This window comes from Acinonyx jubatus, chromosome B2 (assembly GCF_027475565.1).
Source record: "Acinonyx jubatus isolate Ajub_Pintada_27869175 chromosome B2, VMU_Ajub_asm_v1.0, whole genome shotgun sequence".
Taxonomy (NCBI): domain Eukaryota; kingdom Metazoa; phylum Chordata; class Mammalia; order Carnivora; family Felidae; genus Acinonyx; species Acinonyx jubatus.
Genome location: NC_069385.1, coordinates 128,242,231 through 128,255,439, shown reverse-complemented (window position 1 = coordinate 128,255,439; position 13,209 = coordinate 128,242,231). Strand labels below are relative to the sequence as shown.

The window sequence follows — 13,209 nt, the reverse complement described above, 5'->3', positions numbered from 1 at the left end:
GAAGTCTTCAGGGCTGGTAAGACCCTCACAAGCTGTAGTAAAGAGTCAGGGCAGAGTGATTTCCTAAGCTGCGTGTTCTTATCTACCTTTTCTATCATAGCATAGCTCCTTTCCTTATCTCTGCTTTCTCTCTGTTCCTTTTTCCTTGCCTCCCTTGTTTTCCTTTCATTTGTTTCTCCTCTCCTTTCTAGGCCTAATGACAAAAGCACGTCACCTACAGATGTTCCTGAATGGCACCGGGGCCCTTGGGCTTAGGAGGTAAGTGGTCCTCTGTGGCTCAGTTGAAGCAGGTCAAGGCTGACACTCCTGAGGCCTTGAATCCGATGCCAGCTTGACCCACTGTGCTGGTCGCTGTATACTTTCAGTGCCTGGGTTTCTCTCTCTGTAAAGTGCAGATGAAAGTCCCTCCCCTTCCTTCACAAGAGGATGGTCTGTATGACTAGGTTGGATATAAGATCATGACTCAGGAAGACCGTGGTGTGAATGCTGGGCATTGCCCTCATTGTACATTGATGTGCACAATGGTTACCTTTCAGCATGCTTCTCCTGGCGTTCCTCATCATGTCTTCCTGGTCTTGTAGGGCAGGTTGTAGTGGAAGAATTGTGTTTGGCACAAGGTCACACAAGGTTGGGTGCCTCAGCTGAATCTAAACAAAGAGCAATTGAGTTCCTAACCTATGCTCAGCTCATTGGACCACAGTGACCTCTGCTCTCTGTACCTGGAAACCCAGCCCTGGTGGAGGAAATAATGCTCCTGCTTCCCCAGGTGGAATGGAAACCTGTTACACTGCCTTCTCCACCCCATGGCTGGGTGAAATCCAGCTCTGTTTGCATCTGGTCCACATCTTACACCTACCCAGCACAGCTTGCTCCTTGCCAAGAGAAAGCTTGGGGCAGGGCTGTTCGTCAGGGGATGCTCAGTCTGGCAAGGGGATAACCAGCGGACACAGATCCACTTTTGGGGTTCAGAAGTGATGGGGTGGCCTGGAAAGTGTGAGCTTTACAGCTTAAATTAAAGTGTTTCCATTGTGTCCAACTTTAACTCAATTCCTTTACATATAAGGCACCTAAAGCAGAAATGGCAGGGGGGTGCCTGGGTGGCGCAGTCGGTTAAGCGTCCGACTTCAACCAGGTCACGATCTCGCGGTCCGCGAGTTCGAGCCCCACATCAGGCTCTGGGCTGATGGCTGATGGCTCAGACCCTGGAGCCTGTTTCTGATTCTGTGTCTCCCTCTCTCTCTCTGCCCCTCCCCCGTTCATGCTCTGTCTCTGTCCCAAAAATAAATAAACGTTGAAAAAAAATTAAAAAAAAAAAAAAAATAAAGCAGAAATGGCAGGACAGGACAAAAAAAAAAAGTGAAAAAATCCACTCTAAGTCTGGGATGGTTGCAACATCCATGGCTGGATTGCCGATCTTTTGCCTGGATCCCTTGCCCTACTTTGGATTGCAACAGTCCGTCTTGCAAACTACATCTCCCAGGCTCCCTTGCTGCCTGGTTTCCAGCTGGGTTCAGCCCAAGGGGGTTCAGTGAACAAGGATAAATCAGAGGGCCGGAGGAAGGGAAAGGCTGAGATGTTTCCCTCTGTCTCACTCTGAGCTGCCCAGGGTTCCAGCTCCACCAAATGGCCCAGAGTTCAGGTGCTAACAACAGTCCCTCTCCAAACCTAGGGTGCTGGGATCCTGTTACTTCTGCCTGGGATTGGCTTTTTGGCTCTTCCAGCATCTGTAACCAGTTCCCCGACATTACATTTCCTCTGTTTCCTGGCTAGGCACTGTTTCCCTAACTGATAAATGGATGGAACTTCTAGAGGTGCCTGGTCCCCTTTACAGATGAGGACCCTAGGGCCCAGGGGAGCCGTGGGCCTGCCTGTGGAACCTGGGGCAGAGGTGAAGCTGGATCCCAGCCCTGCCCCTCACCCTCCAGTGTTGTGTACAGACAGGGTGGGTGAGCCTCCTCACGCAGGGGGCCCTTGGGGTCTGAGCCCAAAGTCGGCCACATTTTACTGGTCAGGAGAAACCTAGAAATAAAGCTGTAATTGCTAGCTGATGCACAGAAATGGACCAGATATTCTAATCAGCCAGAAAGTCCCTTCCTTTGTAAGAAACTTGGTGTCAAGGTATTAAAGAGGGATCTTCTTATTTCTCCTTTCTATTTGCCTCTTTAGATTTTGAGGAGGAGCCATGGTCTGGGGAATCTTTCTTTCTTTTTAAAAAAGTTTATTTATTTACTTTGAGAGGTGGGTAGGGGCAGAGAGAGGAGAGACAGAATCCCAAGCAGGCTCCGAACTGACAGCGTGGAGCCTGACGTGGGTCTCAGTCTCACGAACTGTGAGATCATTACCTGAGCGGAAATCAAGAGACAGATGCTTAACTGACTGAACCACCCAGGCACCCTGGGGATTTCTCTTTTGAAGAGAAACAGAGGCCCTTCAGCTCTTCTCTGGGAGGTCTGGGTGCTGCTGGGGGGCACCATGGCTCTGTCTAGAGCACCTTTTTCTTTGAGTATAGCTGACACACACCTTCCATTAGTTTCAGGTACAACATAGTGATTTGATAAATTTATATGCTATGCTGTGCTCTCCACAAGGGTAGCTCCCATCTGTCACCATACAACGCGATAACCGTACCATTGACTATATTCCCTATGCTGTGCTCTTTATCCCCATGACTTATTCATTCCATAACGGGATGCCTGTATCTCTCAGTCCACTGCGCCCACTTTGCCCACCCCCAATCCCCTCCATGTCCAGAGCATCTTGTAATGACTCCTCGGGGCATGTCTAGAAGCCTGACCCTTGTCACCAACCAGGCCCCAGCTCCAGGCAGCGGGCGTTGACATTAGATTGGAGCCCAGCACCTGTTCCAGCCACTCCCCCTCCCCCAACCAGCCCTCCCTGCAGGGCACTCCGCGGTCAGCAGGGCCAGCAGAGCCCTAGAGGGGGCCCTCCTTGACAACCGCTCTTTGACTCATGCATTATTCAGAGGTCCCTGCCTGCCGCCTGCATAGCTCCTGGAAAGGTTCAGCTCCAGCAGCCCAGGCAGATCCAAAGGGATTTGTGACTGGAGAAGTTTCTCTTTTAACTTTCTTTTTAATTGGAATAAAATATACATCACATAAAAGTTACCATCTTCGCGGGTTTTGAGTGTAAAGTTCACTGGTGTTGAGCACAGTCACATTGTTGTAGAGCTGCCTCTGCCATCCATCCCCAGAACTTCTTCATCTTTCCAAGCTGAAGCCGGCACCCATTAAACACTAACCCTCCTCCTCCTCCCCTCCCCACCCCCCAGTCCCGGGCAACCCCCACTCTACTCTCTGTCTCCGTGAATTTCACCACGCCAGGAACCTCATTTAAGTGGACTCATCCAGTTTGTGTCCTTTGTGTCTGGCTTAGTTTCACTGAGCATAATGTCCTCAAGGTTCACCCACGTTGTGACCTGTGTGACAAGTTCTTTCCTTTTTGAAGCTAAAGAATATTCCACTGCACATAGGGGCCACTTTTGTTTATCCATTCATCCATCGATGGTCACTTCTACCTTCTACCTTCCAGCTACTGTGAATAATGCTGCTATGAACATGGGGTACAAATATCTGTTTGAGACCCTGCTTTCAATTCTTCTGTGTGTATACCCAGAAGTGAAATCGCTGGATCATATGGTACCTCTGGTTTTAATTTCTTGAGGAACTGGTATTTGGTTTCCCATAGCTGTGTGATTTTACATTCCACCAACAGAGCACAAGGGTTCCCTTTTCTCCACATCCTTGCCAACACTTGTTGTTTTCTGTTTTTTTTTTTTTGACAACAGCCATCCTAATGGGTATGAAGCATCTTTTACCTTTATAATTTAATATTTACAAAATGTGTTCTGTGTGTGAAATAAAAATTTCAACATCAACTTTTTTTCCTTTTCCCAACCTCTGTGTCTCTGTTTCTAGAGACAACCACTGTTTCCACCCAAAAGAATGCTTCTGGAAATGGTCTATGCATAGCTTATGTGTATATACTTCTTTTTTTAAATTTTTTAAACGTTTATTCATTTTTGAGGGACAGAGCATGAGCAGGGGAGGGGCAGAGAGAAAGGGAGACACAGAATCTGAAGCAGGCTCCAAACTCTGAGCTGTCAGCACAGAGCCCGACATGGGGCTCGAACTCACAAACCATGAGATCATGACCTGAGTCAAAGGTCAACTGGCTGAGCCACCCAGGTGACCTTATACTTCTTTTTAAAGCAAATAAGACTATAGAATACACATTATTTTGTGTTACCTTTTTTTTTTTGCCTTTTAAAAAGTTTATTTATTTTGAGAGAGAGAGAGAGAGAGAGCAGGGGAGGGGCAGAGAGAGAGCAAGAGAGAGAGAATCCCAAGCAGGCTCTGCACTGTCAGTGTGGAGCCCTATGCGGGGCTCGAACTCATGAGCGGTGAGATCATGACCTGAGCCAAAACCAAGAGTTGGACGCTTAACCAACTGAGCCACCCAGGTGCCCCAGGTTACTTTTTTGTTTAGCTAAACATGGCATTTTTCATGTAATAGATTATTCATATATATATATATATATATATATATGTATATATATATATTCCTATATCTATAGGTGACAAGAGATTTAAATCTGTATAGGACATTGAAACTATAATTAGAATCCTAGAGTCCTCATCCTTCCAACTTAATACAGGAAGTTTGGACTTTGGGAAAATAACACACTCCCAGCCTGTCATCAAACACGTTAATATTTCTGTAGCAAAACATAAAGATAAATTACACAAAGTGGGATAAAGATTCTAAATAGCTATGCACTGGTCATAGTCAGGTTTTGCCACCAAATGAGTTTAAAAAGCTTTCAGTTTTCAGAGCTCGTTGGATTTCACACTTGCAGATAAGAGATTACAGGCTTGTAGTATTTAGAGAGTGCCAGATCCTGGATTGGGAGCTTTTTTTTCATCTTATGTTTGCTTCTCGAAATAATCTCATGAGATAGAAACTTTACTGGTGGGGAAACTGAGGCCCAGAGACAGAAAGTAATTTGCCCAAGCAAGTGCGTAAGCTGGTACTGGAACCTAGGTTTGCCTGATTCCCAAGCCCAGGCTCTTCCCGTTATGTCCCAGGAGATGACATAACCTTGTCTGCCACTGATCAATAGTGCCGCTTCACTCTCAAAAGAACTGAGTCTTGGGATATAAATTACAGGGTCATAGGGCGCCTGGGTGGCTCCGGAGGTTAAGCATCCGACCTTGGCTCAGATCATGATCTTGTGGTTCATGAGTTCAAGCCTTGCGTCGGATTCTCTGCTGTCAGCTCAGAGCCCACTTCGGATCGTCTGTCCTCCCCACCCCTTTCTGCCCCTCCCCTACTGGTTCTCTGTCTCTCTCTCCCAAAATAAATAAAAGCTTTAAAAAAAATTACAGGGTCACACCCACCATACCCTTGGTGACTGAACTTTTCGGCAGGTGAGAGCTGGCTCTTGATTCCTGTAGACATTGTTGGAGTTTAAGACAGCCTTTCTACTTCCCTGGCCTGGACTGTCCATTTTTCCAGCACTTTATAGCTTATAAGAAAGGGGTGGACAGCCAGACAAGCTCTTCCTCTTCCATGAAGACTTCCCTGAATTCTGAAACCTCAGAGGAGCTCATGGTCCATACCACACTGTTTACTTCTTATTTTGTGGGATTATTTGTTCTAATTTATTTTTAAAAATTGCGGTAAAATACACATTAGTAAAATTTATCATTTTAACCGGTTTTAAGTGTGCAGGTCAGTGGCATTAAGTACATTCACACTGTTATGCAACCATCACCGCCATCTGTCTCCAGAACTTTTTCATCCTGCAAAACTGAAACTACACCCATTAAAACACTGACTCTCCCTCCCCTGCCCCTGGTCCCCCCTGCCCCCCCCCCGCAGTCCCTAGCAACCACCCTTCTACTTCCTGTCTCTATGAATTTGTACAAATGGAATCATCCAGTATCTGTCTTGTCGTGACTGGTTAAATTCACTTAGCAGCATGTGCTCAAGGTTCCTCCACGTTGTAGGAGGAATGTCCTTCCTTGTTAAGCTGTTCCCTCTGCTTAAGTTTTATGTAAATGCTCTGAGGACAAGGGCATCCTCGAAGGCTGCCCTTGTGTGTGGGTCTCACACAATATGGCCATGATTTGACGGCCAGTCAGTATCAATAGGTGCACGATGGGCAGATTGGAAACTTTTAGGGTTGTGACTGCCCTGAGAGTGAGGCCAGAGGGGGCCCCAGGCGGGCTGTGGCTTGCTCTCTGGTGGCATTTGAGCTTTCGACCACACCTGTGCTTTATTTTTGCCATAGATTAATGATTGACTTATTATGTGGAATCAAGGGGTAGATGTTACTACTGTGTCTCATCAGTTCAGCAGCATCGCCCTTCAATCAGGGTGTGTGAGTGTGAGGGTGTGAGTACATGCCAGTGAGTGCTTGTGTGAGTGTGAACATGTGCAAGCACGAATGTGTGTGAACTTAGGTGAGTGTGAATATGCGTAAGCGTGTGAGGAATGTGTGCAATTGTGAATAACTAGGAGAAAGTGTGTGGGTGTGGGCATGCGTGTGTGAGTGTGAATGTGCATGTGTGTGTGAGAACATGTGTGAGTGTGTGAGTGCGTGAGAAAGTGTAGGGGGTGGGCCGCCTGGGTGGCTCAGTCGGTTAAGCGTTGGACTTTGGCTCAGGTCATGATCTCATGGTTCGTTGGCTCTGTGCTGACAGCTCAGAGCTTGGAACCTGCTTTGGATTCTGTGTCTCCCTCCCTCTGCCCCTCCCCTGCTCACACTTTGTCTTTATCTCTCTCTCAAAAATAAATAAACATTAAAAAAATTAAAAGAAAAAAAGAAAGTGTAGGGGGGGTCACTCTGCAGTTACAGGGTGGAATGGGGACAGTGGATGATCTCTCTTCCCATTCACTCGGCCTTAAGATGAGCACTGGGCTTAGAGAAATTATGGATAAGCTAAATTCTAGATTGAGATTCTAATGGGGCTTCAGTGGTTCTAAATGGAAAGAGGAAACAGTTTTTAGTTTCTTTCTCTCACTCTTTATATGAAGGTGTATTCTCTTCAAAGGACAGGAAGGAAGGTGCTAGATCTGGGTCTGTGAGGTCTTTTATCTTGTATGGCCAAGAGAGTCCCCATACCCTGGATGATGGAGGGGTGGGTGGGGGGACGAGCTAGGTGGGTGATGGGGATTAAGGAGGGCACTTGTTGGGACGAGCACTGGGTGTTGTATGTAAAGAGATGAATCACTGAATTCTACTCCTGAAACCAATACTACACAATATGCTAATTAACTTGAGTCTGAATAAAAAAAAAAACAGAGAGTCTTCGTACCCTGATCCTTCCTTTCTGTGGGACAGCCACTGTCCCATGTGCTTACGTCAAAACATTCAGGTGAGGGCTTTCATCATCCTGCTTTACTGTTCTGGAAAAGGAGGCACAGACAGGTTAAATGATGTGCACGTGGTCACAAAGCTAATTCAAAGAAAAGCAGTCTTGCTTTGTGGGTGAGGTTTGATTAGGACCCAGTGTGGGGTCGAGTTTGGGCTTTTCAGCCTGGGAGGTATCCTGGTACGTCTGGTTCAAACTGCATCTGACTATAAGGAAGTGGCTGTAAAATGTCTGCTCTGGCAGAAGCCCAGGTCTGGCACAAGCCCACGTCTGGCACCTTGACCCTGCCACTTTCAGACAGAGGCCTGGTTCTGGCCATTCAGCTTGCTTTTCTCTCACTTAGCGAGAGGACACCTACAGAAGGAGCCCTGCAAGATGGTCTTGCCAGCCCTGCATATGCAGGGTCTCAGCGTCACCTGGCCGCATGTCAGGGGAGCTGGTTTGCTCTGAGTTTGACCTGGAGTTCTAGCTGGGCCTGGTGACCCTGACACTGTCCCGGCCCTCGTGTGGCATCAGTTCAAGTCCTGATATCCACCTGGTGTTGCTACAGCTTCTCAGAGGCCCACAGCTATGCTCAGCACTAGGAACACTGCCCATTCCAGAAGCTTCCCCTCATGCATGGGAAACACATTTTCCCGGGTGGAGGAGGGGAAGGTGGCGCCCATGGTCTGGGTTGTTCATCCTTTGGTGGTATTCTCTTCTTGTTACTGAGCTCTTGTGAGTTACTGAAAACCAACAGGAAGCGGGCAGAGTTTGAGCAAGGAAAACGGAGCCCTGCGCTAGGGCACTGCCGCCTCTAAGATGCCATGTTCTAAAAGGTGCATGATGCCCCTGGAGCTTTGTGACACAGGGGTCTGCAGAGGCTTCTCTGTGGAAATGCATGCAGGGCCTTGATCGATCACTCCAAACCAGTCAGAGATGGGCACAAGATCAGAGCTAGAAGAGTTCATGTGTGTATGTATTTATGTATGTGTGCATGTGCATGTGTGTGTGTATGAATGCGTGTCTGTGTGTCTACGTGTATATATGTATATGTGTATGTGTATATGTGTGTATGCATGCATGCATGTATTGTGTAAGTCTGTGCATGCATGTGTGTATGTATGTGTATATGTATGTGTGTGTATATGTGTATATGCATGTATGTGTGTATGTATTGTGTGTCTGTGCATGCATGTGTGTGTGTATGTATTGTATGTGTCTGTATGTGTATGTGTATATGTGTATGTATACATGTATGTGTGCATGTATTGTGTGCGTGTCTGTATGTATGCATGTGTGTGTGTGTGTGTGTATGTGTGTGTGTGTGTGTAGCAGTAAGGTGTAGGTTCCAACCTTTCCTCAGATGTTGGGAAGAAGCCATGCCTGCCTGTATCTGCTCCCAGCCTTTCAGGGCCCCCACAGATCCGGCCTGTAGCACAGGCTGGATGATACAGGAGGCCTCTGGCTGTTAGGCCTGGAGCTTGTGTGCAGGTAGAGGAGCCCTGGGCCTGCTGCTGTGCATCCTGAGTGTGCAGGAGGAGGAGGAGGACGAGCGGTGGAGGGGGAGGAGAAGGGGAGGAGGAGGAAGAGGAGGAGGGCGGGGGTGTGAGCAGAGGCTAGGGGGGTGGGCCTGGCAGTAGCTTTCAACCTGCTGCCCTGAGGGCGGGGCTTGGGCAGATAGGCCCTTGGGTCCCAATCCAAGTTCCTTTTTGAACAGCACAAAATGGTTCCGAGACAGGCAGAGAGTCTGGTTTTACTCCTTCTGTCGCTAGGTTGTAGAATCTGTAGTGCACATTTACATTCTAACCTCAGGCAGACATACTGTTTGTTGCAGAGGCTCTAAGTGCTTTTCCCGCACTCTGCCAGCCATGAAAGGTCATCTGAGGCTGGGCTCACTCACACAGTCCCCAAGGCTGATTGTGGGACATGGGTCATGGGCCCGCTGCGTAGCTGTCATGGTACCTGCTCAGAGACGTCTCCCAGCTGGTGGTGGTTGGTGCTGGGCCCAGGTCCCCACCTCTGCTGCCTGTTCAGTGCCCCTTGAAATGCACCCAGAGGTGTCTGTCTTCTGGCAGGGCTCTGACCTCAGGGCGGTGGGGCTGGGGAGGTCTTGGGGAAGTGGGGGTGGTGGCCGTGCATGGCATGGTGGGGAGAAGGCCCCCATGAAAGGCTGTCCTCTGTCTATGGAGCCTGTGGGTCTCCAGAGCTCGCTTGCACAATGCTTCCTGCGAGCGTTTTCATCATAGGCTTTAGCAACTGTCATGTCAGCATATGACCTTTAAAACTGTTGAAAAGGAGCCACTTCTGGAGAATGTGCTCACGAGGAGCAACCCTTCTCCCTGCCCCCTGTTTGCCGCTCAAGGACGTGCCTGCCTGCCTCATGGGCTAAGGCAGCCTGCCACTGGTGGCCTAAGTCGGACCTGGAGCCCATTGCTTGGTCACCTGGCATCTGGTTTTATTGTAGTATTATTATTATTAATTGTTATTGTTATTTTGCCTCAGCTGTCTTCTGTGCGTGTGGTAGTGAACTTAGCATCTCTTTATCTCCATGAAGACCCAAGATCCACACTCTGTTTCTCCCTCTGACCCTGCTGTCACCTCCAGGGATCCCCTGTCTCCAGCAGCTGTCCCCTGCCACACACATGCATGCAGACATTTTCTGAGCCTCAGTGGGGCTCCCTGAGTGGCCTTCTCCCAGGCACATAAGGCCGGGATTCAGGTGGAAGGGAGAACACAGGGCATCACTGATGGGATCTAGCACTGGAGGGTACGGGGTGGAGGGGAAGGGGAGGAGAGGGGAAGGGAACCCCTTCTGAGGAAGGAGAGGTCAGAGTCATTGCCATTGCTGTAAGACACCAGTGGGAGGGATCCCTAAATTCAAGGCAGACCCCAGAGCCAATTAGGGAGACGGGTGGTGGGGAGACCTTTTCTCTTTGTCATTCTGATTTTGGTGGTTCTTCCCTGGGCCATTGTGCAGCTCTTTGCTGAGTTCTTGGGGTCCTTCAGATTGGAAATAGGGGATTCAGAGCTTCTCCTAGGTGGACCCAGGGTCAGCCTGCTCCTATGCTTGTGCTGGAGTGGGACAGCTCCGGGTAGGGCAATCGCCTTCCCTCCCCCACGCCCCTTTCCCCCCAGCCTCTGGAGCTTCCCCTCCCCCCATTCCCCACCCACAGCCAATTAACTCCCACTTCTACTGGCTCTACCTCTCCATCATTCTTGCTGCACATCCACTTCTTTCCATTACCCCCAGTTCAAGAGTCAGCAACCTGCAGCCTGCAGCCTAGGTCTGCCCATCCACTGTTTTGTAAATAAAGTCTTATGGGAAAATAGCCACCCTCCTTCATTTGCATACCTCCCCTGCTTGCTTTTTTGTTGCAATTGCAGAGATGAACATGTGCCCCATATTTACTATCTGGCCCTTTTACAGAAAACTTTTGCCAACCCCTGCCCTAATTCATCCTTATCCTCTTTTAATGGGATTATTGAACCATCTTTCCAACTGCTGTCCCTCTCCCCTGTCTGGCTCCCTTCCAATCCATTTTGCACTCTGGTGTTCCTAAAATAACAATCTGCTGACGGTACTTTGCCATTTGCTTCACTGGCTCCTCAAGCTTTCTGGATGGATTCTTAATACCTTCTCCTGGTTTGCTGGGTTCTTCCACCTGGCTCCATGTTCAACCACAGGTGGCTTCCAAGTGCACTACGTTCCCAAGGCACCTGGGCCTCTTTCCCAAGGTTGAGTTGTTTCCTCTTCCTGGACTGACCTTTCTCTCTGCTCTAGCCTGACATGCTCTCATTCCACCTTTCTCAGGAAAGCCTCTTGACTTCTACAGACTGGGTTAGGAACCTCTTCTATGCACATTCATGGTGCTCCAGAACTCTTCCTTTATAAGATATATCTTGTTAGAGTGACATTGTTTATTCATTCACGCACACATGCATGCATGCATTCTCCATATAGATCAGTCATTCAACTAAAGATCTGGATTAAAAAAAAAATCCCAAGCTCCCTGATGTTCTCAGAGCTTATAGGCTGGTGGAGGAAATAGAAATGAACCAATATTAAGAAGTAAGATGGAGAATATTAAAGAGGAGAATACCCTAAGGTAGAAAAAAATAAATCAGGCAGGAGGAAATGAAATACCCTGAAAGTGTTGACATTCTAGATGGGGTGACCAGAGATGACCTCATTGTGAAGGTGGTTTGGGGTAAAGGCTTGAAGGAAGGGAGGGAGGGAGCCATATAGGTATTTAGGGAAGAGCATTAGAGACAAAGGAAACTTAAATACAAAGATGGAAGGCAAGAGAACATCCATCTTCCGGTGTGTTTCAAGACCAGACTGGTGTGGCTGGAGGGGAGACAATGGGAAGGAGGGTTGGAAGGCCTTGTAGGGCTGTGCAGACCTTGACCTTTATTCTGAGAGGCATGAGACCCCATGTAGCTCTCACTGTGTGGAAGAGTGGCATAGGCTGAGTTGAGTTATAATAGAGTCATCCTAGCTGTGTTCTTACTTTCCAGTAGGCAGATAAGGTCCTTGAGGTCAGGTATCATGCTTGCGGACCTTTATTCTCAGACAGCACTCTGGATCATAGAAGACCACAACAGGTGTTTTACAAGTGGTCAATGAACGAACGAATACATGAATAAATGCTATCTCTCCACAGCTGGGTCCTGACTCCTAAGGGCTTGTGAAGTCTTCTCACTGTTAAAGGGAAGCTCTGATTGCAGATGCTGCCAACAGCCAATGTTAGCTGTCTGCTTGGACGTCACTATGGCAGCAACACACATCCAAACCAGTTTTCCTTGTTGCCACAGAAAGGACTGTTTAATGGATCCATGTCACCCTGAGGGAAGATTTCAGGGGTGTATCATATAGCATTGACCTTGGCCCTGCCCTGTGCAATGTTCTGCTCAGTGACAGAGATGAAGCTACAGAGAGTTATTACCAAAGTTAGAGATGGAGGTGGGAGGGATAGATGATTTGTTGATGGGACAGACTCAGGATTTAAAACTATCTTTGTAGGGGGCACCTGGGTGGCTCAGTCGGTTAAGCGCCCAACTTCGGCTCAGGTCATGATCTTGCAGTTTGTGAGTTCGAGCCCCTCATCAGGCTCTGTGCTGACAGCTCGGAGCCTGGAGCCTGCTTCAGATTCTGTGTTTCCCTCTCTGCCCCTCGCCTGCTCATGCTTTTTCTTTCTCTTTCAAATAAATAAACACTAAAAAGATGTTAAAAAAAACCCTAAACTATCTTTGTAGGTTCAAGATTCCAGCCAAGAGGCCCTATCTGTAGGAGAAGGTAAGTAGAGAGCCATATTAGGTTCTATGTCAAAGCCAAAAAAATCAACTGCAAAAATTGAATTGGGGATATGTAGCTTTAGTAAGTGATAAACACTACCTGAGTTAAAAGTGTAAAGCCATCTTCAAAAATCCTAAAGCAATGTTAGAAGCCATTTTAGAAGTGTATTCACAGATGCCAATTATCTGAGAGTTGTAATCCTCTGACTGGGTAAGGCCACGCCCAGGACTTCACGTCCAGGCCTGGATTAGACACCTAAAGAGTGCTGTGAACACGCTGGAGGGTGACAGAAGTATACTGAGAACAGTCGGTGTCTGGTGAAGAGGAGTCTGGGGGTGAGGTCCTGATAGCTCTCTTCAAAATGTCTGAAATATCGGGGCAAAAGGGCTTAGTTTTGAGAGTTTTTCTGAATGGCCTTAAGGGGTTGAAATAGGGCCAGTTATGTGAGTTCAACTGATGGAAACACTGTCTAAACATCAGATGGGTTGCCTCAAGGCCTCTTTCTGTGGGGGTGAGGTGGGGGGTGGGGAGGAA

The 13,209-nt window shown here is 48.1% G+C and overlaps 1 long non-coding RNA gene across 2 annotated transcripts in view; it reads left to right on the top strand.

The window, feature by feature from the left end:
* LOC106988556 (uncharacterized) overlaps positions 1-13,209 on the top strand; it is a 36,772-nt gene that overhangs the window by 20,008 nt on the left and 3,555 nt on the right. For both annotated transcript variants that reach the window (XR_003414291.2, XR_008298710.1), the window contains exons 2-3: positions 192-258; positions 12,636-12,675. This is a non-coding gene — a long non-coding RNA (uncharacterized LOC106988556). The remainder of the gene's footprint in view (positions 1-191; positions 259-12,635; positions 12,676-13,209) is intronic.